This window comes from Sturnus vulgaris, chromosome 19 (genome assembly GCF_052056855.1).
Source record: "Sturnus vulgaris isolate bStuVul1 chromosome 19, bStuVul1.hap1, whole genome shotgun sequence".
Lineage (NCBI taxonomy): Eukaryota > Metazoa > Chordata > Aves > Passeriformes > Sturnidae > Sturnus > Sturnus vulgaris.
In genome coordinates this window covers 908,375-922,993 of record NC_142261.1, presented here as the reverse complement: position 1 = coordinate 922,993, position 14,619 = coordinate 908,375, and the positions used below count along the sequence as shown (strand labels likewise).

General features: G+C 45.1%; 1 protein-coding gene across 1 annotated transcript in view; it reads right to left on the bottom strand.

Annotated features, from left to right (window-relative positions):
* Positions 1–14,619, bottom strand: part of TMEM132D (transmembrane protein 132D) — a 196,019-nt gene that overhangs the window by 18,412 nt on the left and 162,988 nt on the right. The window lies entirely within an intron of this gene.

Genomic DNA, 14,619 nt, shown 5'->3' with positions numbered 1-14,619 from the left:
GGGCAGGTGTGAGGAGCTCTGGATCTCTGCCACATCTGCACAGCACAGCATCCCCCCCCCCTTGCCTGGAATGTCTGCCAGCACACATAACACGATTATGTTAACAAGCCTCTCTCTGTAAACAGCTCCTGCTTTTCTCTTCCCTGCCCTGAGCCTCGCTCCCAGCCACTGCTCGGCTCTCCTCACCACTCCTGACACACGGTGCCTCACCAGGAATCCAGGTGCTCTCACACACAGGGGGTGGGTGGGTGGGGTGGGATGAGGCCACCAGGAGATGCTGAGCACATCCCCACGGACTGCAGCTCCTCCACACACCCCGGGCTCATTCCCAGGGAAATTTATTTTCTCTCTCTTATTAAAAAAAAAAGATCATCCTTTAAAGGGTTTTCATGACTTTATAGAAAATTGCTTCAAACCGAATAAAATATAAAAACTCTTTTGCATCAACTGATGAAAAAAGGAATTACCACCCTTACTGTAGTTTTACACATGACTGCTATTAAACTTTGGTCCAACAAACCAACAGCTGTTGGTTTTCTTTGTAAAGAAAAAGAGAAGCTGGTTTAAAATGCTTTTTATTTAAGGCTGCAAGAGAAATGTAAATTCTTCCAGACCATTCTGGACTTCTAAATGAGTTAGAAAAAAGCACTGGGCTGATATATTCTCTGCCTGCTTGGACTCACTCATCTTTCATCTCCATCACTGCATTGCAGACTAGAAGCATTGCTATTTTTCTGACAACATTCTCATTTTTCCAGCTTCCAAGAAATCTCTAGACAGGGATTGTCACTTCTAATTATGCAGCTCGTGCTGCAGCAACAGGTGGCTCCAAGGGCTCAGGAACACCATTTCACCTTTTGGGAAGGGATGACAGAGGCTGGCCCGGGTCCTGGCAGGAGGTGAAGGCAGGACGTGGCACAGCAGGAGCTGGTGATGGTGGCCCCTCTGCCAAGGCCTCCCAAACACCTGCCAGGGCCACCTGGGCTGGCTGTGGGCACAGGGATGCCCAGGCTGGGGAGGTTCACAGCACACGGAGCCAGCTGGGCACCAAAAGCTCAGAGTGAGGGGGTGTGTGGAGCTGTGCCCACAGAATTCAGCTCCACATCTGCCTCCAGACACCCCAGCTGGGCACACTCAGCAGCCTGGGCATCTCTGTGGGGCAGGGCACAGCTCCAGCCCTGCACCCCAAACTCGACTGCATGCCCAAGGAGAGCCAGGCTCCATCCATCCCTCAGGGGTGATGTCCCTTTGCTAAGCTCTGATCCCACCCCAAACAGCCCCATGTCCTCCCTCAAGCAGGGAAAACATCCTGTGTTTTAATTGCTGTCCAAACAGTGATGGGTTATACAGAAATTTTAATTAGGGACACCAGTGGGGACTGATGTGACCCAAGCCAAGCACGAGACCAGACCTGCACAGGCTTACAGGAGATGAGAGCTGCACAGGAGAGGAGACTGAAAAGCCCCCACAGTGAGAAGAGAATGCCAGGATGAAAGGAGAGGAGTTGGAGCTCCTCAGAGCACTCAGACTTCAGTGTCCCACAAGCCCAGACCTGCAGGCACCAACCTGAGCTGAGCCATTTCTCAGCAGAACAATGACCAAAAAAGCTTCTGAAATCACTTGTGCAACTCAGACTCCACCCCAGCAAGGGCACTGTGCTTCAGTGCCTTCAACACAGCCAAAAGGAGATGAAACATGCTCAGCCATGGCAGGCTTCAGAAATACAAGGACAAAGAGATTTCCATCTTGGTAACAGGAGGACTTCAAAGAGTTTGAAGGATCCAGTCCTCTTTCTGACACAGAGTTTGTCCAGGAAAAGTCAAGCTCTACTCCTCTGGCAAGTGCTCAGGTATCCAACATCACAACTTAGGGAGCAAAAGGAAAGATCTGTTGCAATATACATATGCTCATGCATGCACAGCAGGCTCTGGAAAGTTGGCCAACACTTTGAAGTGACAGGGGAAAAGTAATGCAACAGCAAAGCATGAAAAATTTCTGAGAGAGTCCTGTGCCTTTTTAAGCCAAGAATCACTTGCAGAGAAGCATAAATAAGCAGGACTGTGCTCCAAGAGCAGAGCAGCAGCCACAACACACAAGTGCCAGCTGCAAGCTGCCATCAGCCAGCACGGAGAGCCAGGGAAACTTTTCCAAAGCTCACCTGGGTACAAGTGACCCCAGAGCTTGCACTGGGATGGAGACAGAACCCAGAGCTGGGGGTGAGCTGGGCACCGAGGGGATTTCTGATTTCTGTGCTCTCCTGTCCCAGCAGCACAACCTGCCCTCCCTCAGCTCGTGTGTGGGGCTCCCGTGGGAGCTGGGCATGGCTGGCACTGGGCTGTGACCAGATCCCAGTGGCCCTGGCTGGCACTGGGCTGTGACCAGATCCCAGTGGCCCTGGCTGGCAGTGCCAGCACACCTGAGCTTTGGTTCTGGGGACATGAGCAGCCCTGTGTGTCCCCCAGCCCTCTGCCAGCCTGGCTGCCCTGGGAGCTGCTGTGCTCCCAGCAGGATGAGGGAGCTCTCATCACCATCCCAGCACACCTCCACCTGTGCTGAGCCCTCTGCTCACCTCTACCCCCCAAACAAAGCCCCCCGGGAGGGGCTGAGCTGAGCCCAGGCTCCTCCAGCAGCTCCCCAGGGACAGCAATCATCCAAACCCACTTGCTCCCCGCTGTGAACAGAGGTCGTTATTTTGACAAATTAGTTAAATCTCTCTCAGTCAGCAACGAGCACCCTGAATTATTCAACATGCATCTGTCTTTTTCCCTTACAAAAATGGCCTGTGAAGCAATAAGTGTATTTCACTTGAACCACTTCTGAAAGATGTAAGACAGTTTGGGTTCACTCCAATGCCCCTTGAAGTCAATGCGAGCCTTTCATTTAATTTTCATTTAATTAATTTCATTAAATTTGCAGATGATGCCAAGCTGGGAGGGGTTAGAAGTTCTCTGGAGAACAAGCTCAGAATTCAAAATGATCTCCATAGTGTAGAAAACTATCTGAGATAAATAGATGAGATTGAAGAGAGGTAAGGGCAAAGGATAAAGCTGGATAGAAACAATTAAGTGCAGGATGGGGAAGATTGGCCTGGTGACATCAGTGGAGAAAAAGATTTGATGTAGAGAGGATCTGAGCAGAAACTCCAACTCCAGGGACCACTGGGGACTGGAAGATGATAATTAACAACTGCAGGAACATTTAACATCTGCTTAGACAAATGACTCTTAAGAATGTTTTCCATAGCTGGAAACGTTCTTCCTTTCATCTCAGCTGGGAAATTCCAGAGCTTTTTACACCTCATAGTGAGATAGATAAGATATATGCTATATAGTGAATATATATACTGTGCATATAGTGAGATGTGGGATGCACAACTTTCCCTGTGTGTACTCCATGCATGCCATCTACAAGAAATGCAGGTTTTCTGGGTAAAAAAAGGACACAAGTATTTCATCTTTGTCCCTCAGATTCAATATTGATCACAAAAGCAAAAGCAGCTCCTGTTGTACTGGGAAACGTTTTGCACAGTAAGAGAGGCAGAACAGAGCCCTGTGAAATCCTCCCCTCACAGCTCCTGTGAGCTGGCAGACAGGACACAGCACATTCTGCTCAGCCCCTTCCTGATCACCTGAAGGAAAGCAATTCCTGCTGCTGGTGTGCAGTTAGATAAGTTTGCAGTGCTCAAAGTAAATATTGCTCCCAACTTCCTTCTTTCCTTTTTAGAAAATGCTAAAGATATTATTCTCACCCGTATTTATAGCATTAGCTGTGAAGCATTCTGACGTGCAAGACAAACCACTGCCTGAAAAATTGATCACATTTCATTAAATCAACAAGATTCAAGGGAAAAAAACACATTGAAGAGATGGAAGAAAAGGCACCCTGTTTTCCTCAGACAGCTAAACAAAAGCCTGGTTTAGGAGCAGTGCAATCACTGTGGATCAATACTGCTTCACTTCTGTGTCTCTGTCATCACACAGTCAAGTAAAATTATAACAACAATGGTGCTGCTGATGAACATTTTATATTTGAACTATTCCCATTATCTAACAGCATTTCAGCATTTTGCAAAAAAAAACCCAAAAACCTCCTGACAACACTTTGTAAAGCACATCATGGTGAGGGCTCAGTGCTCATGACATGAATGTGTGTCTCTGTGTGCACCTTTTCATACCAATACCTATTTCTATAGTACAGATATCATTATCCTCATTGTGGGAGGGAAGGAATTAACTGTTTACAAAGCTTTCCCATGGCCACAAAATGCTGGGGAATGTTATCTGCAAATGCTATGTGGGATGAGAAATGAAGTCTCATTACTGTGACGTTGGAGAATAATCAGCCAAGCCATGAAAATAGCTACATTTAGCATAAATAGGAAAGGCAGGCCACAAACATTTCCTCTCACACAGTCGAGAAAAAAATTATTAAACAAGCCCACACTTGTGGAATGAGAAGAAGTCCAGGTGAGGACTGAAGAGATGCAGTTTCTATTTCATCTCTGCCATCTGACCTCATGAAAGGTGTTTTCTGTGCTCTGTTTATTAATGTTTTATTCATGGCTGCTCGTGTCAGAGCACGGGCTCTGATGGGCACTGAGCTCAGTGCTGCTGGGAGGTGCTGCAGGTGCTGTCCCCATAAAAATGTGCTCAAAGAGACAGAGCCAAGCCCTGCCTGTGCAGAACAGCCCAGACACAGCACTGGGGCTCTGGGGGATTGGGTCTGACAGCCCCAGAGCACAGAGAGCTCTCAGAACATGCCCAAGGTCAATGTAGAGCAGAGAAACATCAGCTTTTGTCCCCATAACCAAATGACAAAGGCCAGCTGTGCCCCCACAGCAGGGCAGCCAGGGCAGAGCAGAGGATGCTGCTGCCAACCTGAGCCCACAGCTCCTCCAAGCTGCCTTTTCCTCTCACAGAAATGACAGCAGGGACACATTCAATAAAGCATTTCAGGAGCTGGTTTCAGCAGGGATAGGGAATGGAAGGTGGAGGATAATTTGAAAGCATTTTGTAAGATTTTAGCTGCTTGTTCCCTATTGACTCTGATGGGAGCTGTGCTGCTTTGATCTTCCAAACGCTTTCACACTCCTTCCATCCTGACAAGCACTCATAGCACAGATCTATTTACTGGGAAATTGAGGTGAGTCCTGAAACTTGATATCTGAACTATCTCCAAACAACCAAGAGAAAAGAATACCAGGCTATAAAGAGGCTCCATCTGAACACAACCCACCCTGTTGTATCGACACATCCTGCAGGTTCTGTGCTCAGGAACTGATGATGCCAATAACAAAATCTCATGGCTCATCGAGGAGCCCCAGTGAAGCTGGATTGGATGTCAAGGTGGATTTCACGTGAAGCTGGGTTTCATGTGAGGCTGGATTTGATGTGAAGCTGAATTTGATGTAAGGCTGGATTTCATGTGAGGCTGGATTTCATGTGAGGCTGGATTTCATGTGAGGCTGGATTTCATGTGAAGCTGAATTTGATGTAAGGCTGGATTTGATGTAAAGCTGGATTTCACATGAAGTTGGATTTCATGTGAGGCTGGATTTCATGTGAAGCTGAATTTCATGTGAAGCTGAATTTGATGTAAGGCTGGATTTCATGTGAAGCTGGATTTCATGTGAGGCTGGATTTCATGTGAAGCTGGATTTCACATGAAGTTGGATTTCATATGAAGCTGGATTTCATGTGAGGACACCAGGGTGTGGAAGCTGCAGGAGTGAGCAGGTGTGGGTCTGTGCACTCAGTGGCTGGATCTTTTCCAGAAAACTCCTACTTAAAGCTTAGGCAAATTCTGGACACCTAATGGTCCAAGTGTGATGGAGACACCACTCACACGGAATCTGAGGCTGCCCCACCTCCTGCTGTGGACAAAAATCCATCCAGAGAATGGCCTGGACAACTCCTTTCCCCAGGAAAGCTTTTTTCCAAATGCCCACTGCTGCCTGGCATGGCATGGCACTGTTCAGGCTTTTTGGGTTCCAGCAATTCCTTATTCCCACAGCTCCTTGTAAAACTTGGGACTTCATTTATGAGAAAAGGTAATTTTCTTAATACAGCAACTGTGTCCTGCAGAAGCAAGCTCCCTTGCAATACATAACTCCTCACACAATTTTCAAGTTTATCTACCTTAAGCAGATCTGGCTGTTTCAGCTAAAAGTTGTGCAGCCTTAGGCATTCTGTATCAGATGAGCAGATGATCTTTTTAACACCTCCAGTTTCTGAGTTTCATATCATTCACTAAATCAATCTCCCTTTCATGATTTGTATTTATACCAATGCCCAATTCTATTACAACTCTTTCTTATGCTTTCTCAATTTCCTCTATTATTCTTTTTTAGGTCTACAATATAATTTCAGTGAGTTACTCAGAGGCTGTCACTTTGTATTTACGAACTGAAACTTGAATGTGCATTATTACTTTATTTTTATGAAAATCCATGATAACTAATGCAGTGATTCAATTTCTACCAAGAGGCTTTATGTTTGGTTTCCTATCTGGCCTCTAACCTTCATTCCTCCAAACAAACTTTTACATCTCTATTTACATATTGGGATCATTAAAGTTCTTTTCATCTCCCTGTCTCAATGGCTTCAGAAGCCATAATGGATTTAGGCAGGAGTTTAATTAGGAACTGCTCTTTTCTGTATTTCAGGCTGCATTTCACGTGAAAGGATAAAATATGCCCCTAACAAATGAAAGACTTGATGTAAGCCCCCAAGAGCCCTGGGCTAGGTCAGTTTTAGTGGAGCAGACAATGAGACATTGGGAGATCCTGGTGCTGGGTCCATTCCATGGGAAGCTGGCATTCATTTTATATAAAAAAATATAAAACCGAGCTCAGCAGTTTGCCTCTGTTTTGCCATGATACCCATGCAGACACAATCAGGTTGTTTTCAGCAAGGTTTTTCCTTATTTCCTCTCTTTAGGGAGCATGGAATATTTCAGAGTTCCATCTCAGGGACACTCTGGTCCTGTCCCTGTCCCTGTCCCTGTCCTGCTGTGAAGGACACAGGAACCACACCAGGCTGTTCCAGGGAACTGCACTGGGCTCTGCAGGGGCAGCTCCTGACTGAAGGGCCAGGCTGGGCTCAGGAAAACACCCAGAAAATCTCCAGAAAAGCCTGGCTGAGGGATGGCCTCACCGTGCTTCTGTGATTAACTCATTAAAACCCAGGCCAGCACACACTGGCCAAACTGGGACTGGCTCCAGAACACTCTGGGCTCCACCAGCACTGCCCCAGCTCTCCCCTCACTGCTTCTTGTGCTGTTCAGGGAAGGAAGTCCTCCCTCAGAAAATGAGATTCTGGGACCATCCTACTCCTTCCTCTCCCCCAGTAATTCCTTTTCTGCAGTTTTCCTGAGCTGAGCACACTTTATGATGCTCAGTGTCTCATTTTATCCACTCAACAGCAACAAAACAACCAAGCAGGCTGTGAAGGAAGCTCTTGTCAGTAATTAGCCTTGCTGGAGATCAGATGATCACTGTCAGCTCTGGTACCAAAGATGCAGGATGAGGTTAATCACACCCAGACAGCCTCAAAGAAATGAGTATCAGTGAATGCTGTCCAGCTGGATGTGCTCAGGGAGGAGAGAGCTCCAGATGAGATTAGACACACACATTGTCTAACCTGGGAACAAAGGGCACCATTTGGAAATCTGCTTGTCAAGGTGTCTCCCAAAATTAGCACAGAGCACACACTGCTGCCAGAGGGGCTCCTCCATCTGCAGGGCCCTGTGAAATCCTCACCGTGGGATTCTGAGCCCCGGGGAAACTCTGCCTTTCAAGATTTGTTACAAGCTCGAAACTCAGCTCAGCATCGTCAGAATGTGTGAAGAACCCTCAAGGAAGCAGGGGCTGGCTCATGGCTGTGGCACTGGAACAACACAATTGGCTGTGGCTGATGTTTGCTTTGGGAGTGGAGCTGATGCCAGACAGACCCAGCCCGTGACAGCCAGAGCTGAGCTCAGACACAAACACATCCCAGCCAGGAACTGCTCCCTCTTCTCCTCATCCCATCAAGTGCACAGCAATCCCATTAACTACACTGGGTTACATTTGGATTTTCAGAGGCAGAAATGAGATGCAGCCATTAACAGAACTTGTATGTGTGGGTGCAAGTGAGACTGACTTTTTCTTTTAGTGACAGCCAAGTGCAATTAATATAATGCTCGCAGACAATGCATAAAATACACTTTAGTACCATCCACTGTGCCTTTAGAAGCCTCCTCAGCAGGGCAAAGGATACTTCCCTTCATTACAGAACTTTCACTTCTCCCTCTCTGCCTTTTACTGGGATGAAATGGAGCATGTAATGGAACGTCATATTCATAGATTTCATTCTGGTATCAGCTCCAGGTCTGCACAAAACCTCAAACGCTACAACAGCTTTTCACATGCCCACAAAAGCTCAAAGAAATTGCTGAGGGCACTCAAATCCCCAAGTGTAAAGGAGATGCCCTAAATTTACTCAAACAAAACCCCTTTACAGCTGCAAAATAATTACCTGCTTGCAAATAATCACATTATTTTTTAATAGTTATTATACGGAACAGATTATTTAAGCTGGGAGAAAATATCAGCTTTGTATAATACCCACCTGCTCTAAATACACAGTTACACTTTTAGTTAAAATTGAAGAGCCATTAAAGCCACTTTTTGTAGGTGCTTAGGTTTCTAATTTGCAATTAAATTAATTGGATTTGAATGCCTAAATTGATTCAGAAATCAGGCTTATCATCCAATAACCAGTTAAACAGGACAGTGCTGCAAACCAAGGCTGAACCAGGGGAATTGCTCAGCATTTCTGTGGGCAGCTGATGGGGAAAACCAAAGGCACTGGTGTGTCCTGCAAAGAAATCCAGCAGCCAGTGTCAGAAAAGGCAGGAGACCAGAGCCTGTGACACGTGTAAAACACCAGAATTGTTAATTAATATCATCACAGATAATCATTTCTGGTCATCAGCTGCACTCCTGGTATTCTGGCACCTCGAGCACTTTTCACATGAGTTTGACTGGTTGAAATCTTTAAGTACTGCACAATTATTTTTTTATAACTGCAAAGAGAAAAAGTACATGGGTAGCCAAAAGTCGCCATCCTAAAAGGAATGCAAAATGGTGCAGACAGTGAACAAAAGAGAAGAAATCTTCTTCAGTCAACTGACCTGCACGGACTCTGTTATATAAGGAATCTGAAAATATTTTTAAATCCTTCCTACTCAGCTACTGATGTTTTATCATGACAGAATTTTGGATGGGCTGTGATTAAGTGAAATTTAACAGGAGAGATTTCTGGAGAGTCTGTGCTCTGTCCTAGCTAGGGTTATGTATGTTATTAACAGCCCTAATGACGATGCTTATACATTGCATTTTATGTCTCAAAGCATTCTTCAGGGATTTAGCATTAATGCTCTTTATCTGCCAAGGCAATTCAGCACCATTATGCACCTTTTGTGTGTGACTCTGCTGAGACAGATCGAATAAATGTGTGCCAGGGCCCACAATGGCACAGCCATGTCACAGCTGACAGCACATGCCAGAGCCACCATCACAGCTCAGTGCAGCCCCTCAGCAGCCATCCACGGGGAAATGCAATTGTTATCCAGCCTCGTTAAGGGAGAAATGGAAACCGAGTGGCACAGGCTGTGTGCAGGCTGAGCCCTTCTTAGAATCTGCAATGCCTAAAATCCCATCCCAGCTTTAACACCAGAGCATGATCCCTTCCTCCATTAGAGCAAGGCAGAGCAGGACAGCACTGAGAATTCAGGTTCATGATGTCCTTTCAAGCCCAGCCCTCCCAGCTCATGCAGCCTCTCGTGTCCCTGCATAAATGATGTCCAGAACCACCCCCTGTTCATCCCAGTGCCTCTGAGAGCTCCAGGAACCCTGCAAGTGTTCCACAGGTGATGTTCAGGACACTTCAGCTCTGAGCAGCATCCCTCTATCAACTCCAGAGCATGAGCCTCCCCCTCAGCAAATCCTGACACAGCCCTTGCATTTGAGCACATTTAAATCAGCTGAAAATACCTTGCCACGTGTAATTTTATTTTAGCAAGACCAACCCCTTCCACACCTAATAGTCCTGCAAATGATATCTCAGTAATTTAGTGGCTGTGAAAAGTCCTGAATTGGGCTGAGCAGACAGTCATTAAATGGCACTGTGTGACTTTTTACTGGGTGGTGACAAAGCAGCACAGGGCTCTGTGCCAGGGGCTGGAGGATGGCTCAGAGCTGGCACCAGGAGCCATCAATAAATACCAGGAAGAGTGGCACTGGAACTGCTGAACACACTGAGACTTCTGAAGAGGGAGAATGGCAATTTATAATCCTTAACACCAGCTCCTGTTCTGGAGACGGGTTTTAGGGAACGATCTGAGCCCAGTTTAGCTCTGGTTTCTAGCAGGGTCACATCCCTGCTGCCAGTGCTGCTCTGCTGCCTCAGCCCAGGGAGCAGGGAACTCATTTCCCTCTGCATGCTCTGCTCCTTCCTCCCTTTCTGCAGAGATCAACCAAAAATCTCCTCTCACAGACATGATGGAGCACTTCCCACAGCCAGGGCTCAACGTGCAAAGAGCTGGGGCTGGAGCACAGCTAAAAACCCCTGCACGGCCTTGGCAAGTCCAGGGGATCTGGACATTGCCACAGGGAGTGTCCCACTGCACAGATGTGACACTCAGAAATAGCTGGAAAACCTCCACCCTCCTTCCTGAGGGGATGCACGGGCACAGGGATGGCACCAGCCTTTGCCAGGGATGGGAACGGGGTCAGGAAAATGATGTGGCAGCAAGGGAATGCCCGTGCAAAGCCTTGGTGTCATTCGGACCAACACAAACAATGAGAAATTCCTGGCCACACTCAGCCCTGCTGCTGATTCCTGCTCCAGTCACTCATTTGGAGCATCCCAAACGAGCCCAGTCAGAGAGCAGGGAGCTGAGCAGGCACACAGCTCATCCACCAAAAAAAAAAAAAAACAAACCGAAAAAAAAAGGATTTCACTCATTTTGACTCAGCTGCACTCCTGGGCAGCAGAGGCAGGGATGTGTGAGCTTTGAACAGTCTCAGAAGTGCAGCTCAGCAGCGCTGCAGCACACTGGGGACATTCCTCAGCCCCTTCTGGGGTCAGCAAATGATTGCATTTGCTCCCTGGGATCCCCCTTGCCATTACTGTTCCGATATTCCTTAGATTTTGCCTCATTCTTTTTATGGATATAGATATATTCCTCCCTATAAAGGAAGAGAAATACCCACAGGAAGAGATTATTATCCCTGGCTCTACAAGAACACATATTTTTTATTCCCATGAAGCACAAAAACCCCCAGATTCCTTGGTATCTTCTGTAGAATTTGGAAGAAGCCTCAATTCAGAAATTATTCGGATTTTTTTTTTCAGTTACACAGAAGTTTTTTATCTTATAAGCTTATAGCCTTTCAAAAACATAAAGGAAGTGCAGGCAGCAGTGAGTGTGGCAGCCCCAGTGGGGTTTTCAGGATGGATGATTACAAAAAGGCAAATAACACCACAGAAACCTCGTTACTTCTCAGGATTCACATCACAATGATGAATTGGCAGAATATGAAAGAGACAAAGCCAGGAACTTCAACAGCTTTAGGTGAGTTTCAGACAGTTCCTGGGAGATGCAAGTCTGTTGTATTGGCTCCACATTGAGAATTCATCTTTGCCACGTCTGTTTTTCATAGCAGAAATTAAAATTGTGCCTTCTCCCTTTACAACCAACACCAGCAGCCCATGAACTGAACTCTACAGTTATTATTACAACTCTCAGTTTTGACAGTGCATTTCTCTGAGTTTCTCCTGCATCCTGATCCCTAAAGCAGAGCACAAAAAGCATTTTCATTTTTGAAGTTGCTCCATCCTAAGGTGAAAAGGTCAGATGGATTCTGATGTCGGGAATACTGAAACTGAGTTGAAATGACAGGACATGATTTCATCATTTTCTATCAAAATGAAATGTTTAGACATCACAGAAAATAAAAACATACATTTGCTGACTTAGATCAAGATTGTTTCCAAGACAGATCAAAATTTTTGGGGGATGGAATAAGGCAGCTTAGCTGGTAGGAGAAATCCCATTATAGGATGGAAAATCATGGCATGAACTTGATCTTCACTGAACCCTCAAGGCACAGATTGATCTGTGCTGTTCCATATAATGTATATAAAATATTGCACGTCCTGGTTAGCCAGTGTAACAGATCACTGCTTCTCAAACAAGGGCTGGCTCTTCAGGGCAAGATCCTTCCCCCTCTCCAGATCTTCTCCCTGATTAATCCCATGGGGAAAGCAGGGGTGAGCACTCTGACACTCACACAGACCCAGTGCCTGAGTGTGTCTGGGTGTGCCCAGGTGTGCCCAGGTGTGTCTGGGTGTACCCAGGTGTGATTTTGGCACTTGGGCCATGGGCTATTGACGTGTTTGGATTGGGTCGAACTCAATGACCTTGGAGGTCTCTTCCAAGCCAATGATTGTGTGATTGTGTTATTGTGTGATTGTGTGTAATTGTGTTAGTGTGTGATTGTGTTTGATTGTGTTATTCTGTGTCTGTGTTATTCTGTGATTGTGTGTGATTGTGTCATTCTGTGATTGTGTGTGATTGTGTCATTCTGTGACTGTTATTCTGTGATTGTGTGTGATTGTGTGTGATTGTGTTATTCTGTGATTGTTTTATTCTGTGATTGTGTGTGATTGTGTTATTCTGTGACTGTGTTATTCTGTGATTGTGTGTGATTGTGTTATTCTGTTATTCTGTGATTGTGTGTGATTGTTTTATTCTGTGATTGTGTGTGATTGTTTTATTCTGTGATTGTGTGTGATTGTGTTACTCTGTGATTGTTTTATTCTGTGATTGTGTGTGATTGTGTTATTCTGTGATTGTTTTATTCTGTGATTGTGTGTGATTGTGTTATTCTGTGATTGTGTTATTCTGTGATTGTGTGTGATTGTGTTATTCTGTGATTGTGTGTGATTGTGTGTGATTGTGTTACTCTGTTATTCTGTGATTGTGTGAAATGGGAATTCTGAGCAGGAGGCCACGCTGGGCACCCTGCAGGGTTTCAGGCTGTGCAAAGGGTGGCAGCACCACCAACAACAACCCCCCTTGCACTCCCTGTGCCAGCAGCAAAACATTTGCTTTGGAAACTTCCAGGCTTTGTTGAGACTTGAAAAAGAAATGGCCATTTGGAAACAGAAATGTATTTTCAAAATGAAAGATTAAAAGAAGCTGATTTTTCTTCTCTCCTCACTCTTGATTAAATTCATCTTGAGAGTTTATTCCTCACTAATAACTCAGCAAAAACAAAGTCTGCTCAAAATAGCTCTTTTTTTTTCCCCCCATTAGTTCAGTAAGTGTTTTACTGTCTACAAATATTCAGTACCTCACAGTACTCTGAACTTTACACTTTAAATTCCCTGTGTCTCACAGTCCTCACTAGTGAAACAGAGTCTATAACACCCCTCCAGTTTTTGGTGTGGTTATTCTGTCATGCTGGATCAAATAATTTCTGACAATCATTTGTCAATAAAAATACTGTTTCAATGGACTAAATTCTGCTCTGACATATTCAACCAAGTTCAGGTAGGTGCAGTTTGGCACAAAATGAGTCAGTGCAGAGTTTGGACCAGCTTGTTAAAGTTCTTTGAAATCTCGGATGAAAGAAGTGAGTAATAAATGTGGACCCTGAAACGAAAAGAAGAATGAGGTCTCCTCATTCTGCAAGGAAAATGGGCTTAACCTCATCATTAATCAACACCAAAAAGCCAGGAATAAAAGCTAAGCCATGAAGACATAATCAATCTGTTAGATGCTACTTGGCAGATGCATTGAAAAACAGCAACAGCAGAGACCCAAAGAAATGTAATCTTAATCTTTGTTTTTCAATGGGTATCTTAAGCAGATTTTTCTTCCATTTTCTATTCCCTGCTCTAATGCCCAGAGAACAGAAACTCTAATTACTGCTGCATGCTGAAGGCTGCCCAGTAATTATATTTCTTTATCTTCATTAGATGCCTGTGAACAAGGCTTGCTCTGAACCAGAGCAGGTAAACTGGAAACTCCAGACACATTTTCAATTAAGAGCTCACTTTAAACTGGCGACTCATTTGAGCTCAGCAGAAAGCTCTGTGCTGCTGCAGGAGCCCAGAACACCCTGATCCCTGATGGGGACAGCCTGCTGTGACACGGGGCTGTCATTAACACCACCACTAATGCTGTGTTGATGTGAGTAATACCCAACACACAGCACTGAGTGCTATATATCCACTAACAGGCAGTGACTGAAAGTTCAGAAAGCAAAACTGATTTTTTACATGTCTTCCAAATGATACTATTTGCTTTCAAAATATTTTTTTTTCCAATTCACCAAAAAAAAATTAAATAGAAGATGAGTAAGTTAGTAAGGACTTAGCCCATTAACTCCCACAACATAAGGACAAATATTTTCCTTCTGCTTTTAAATATAAATTAAATCCAACAATTCACTTTATCTGGAAGATTTCCAGACCCAAAAGAAGGAAAAAAACCCCAAAGGTTTCTAATAATACAGCCAGAAAGACACATTTAATCAGAAAATATGGTGGCTAATCAGGTAAATAT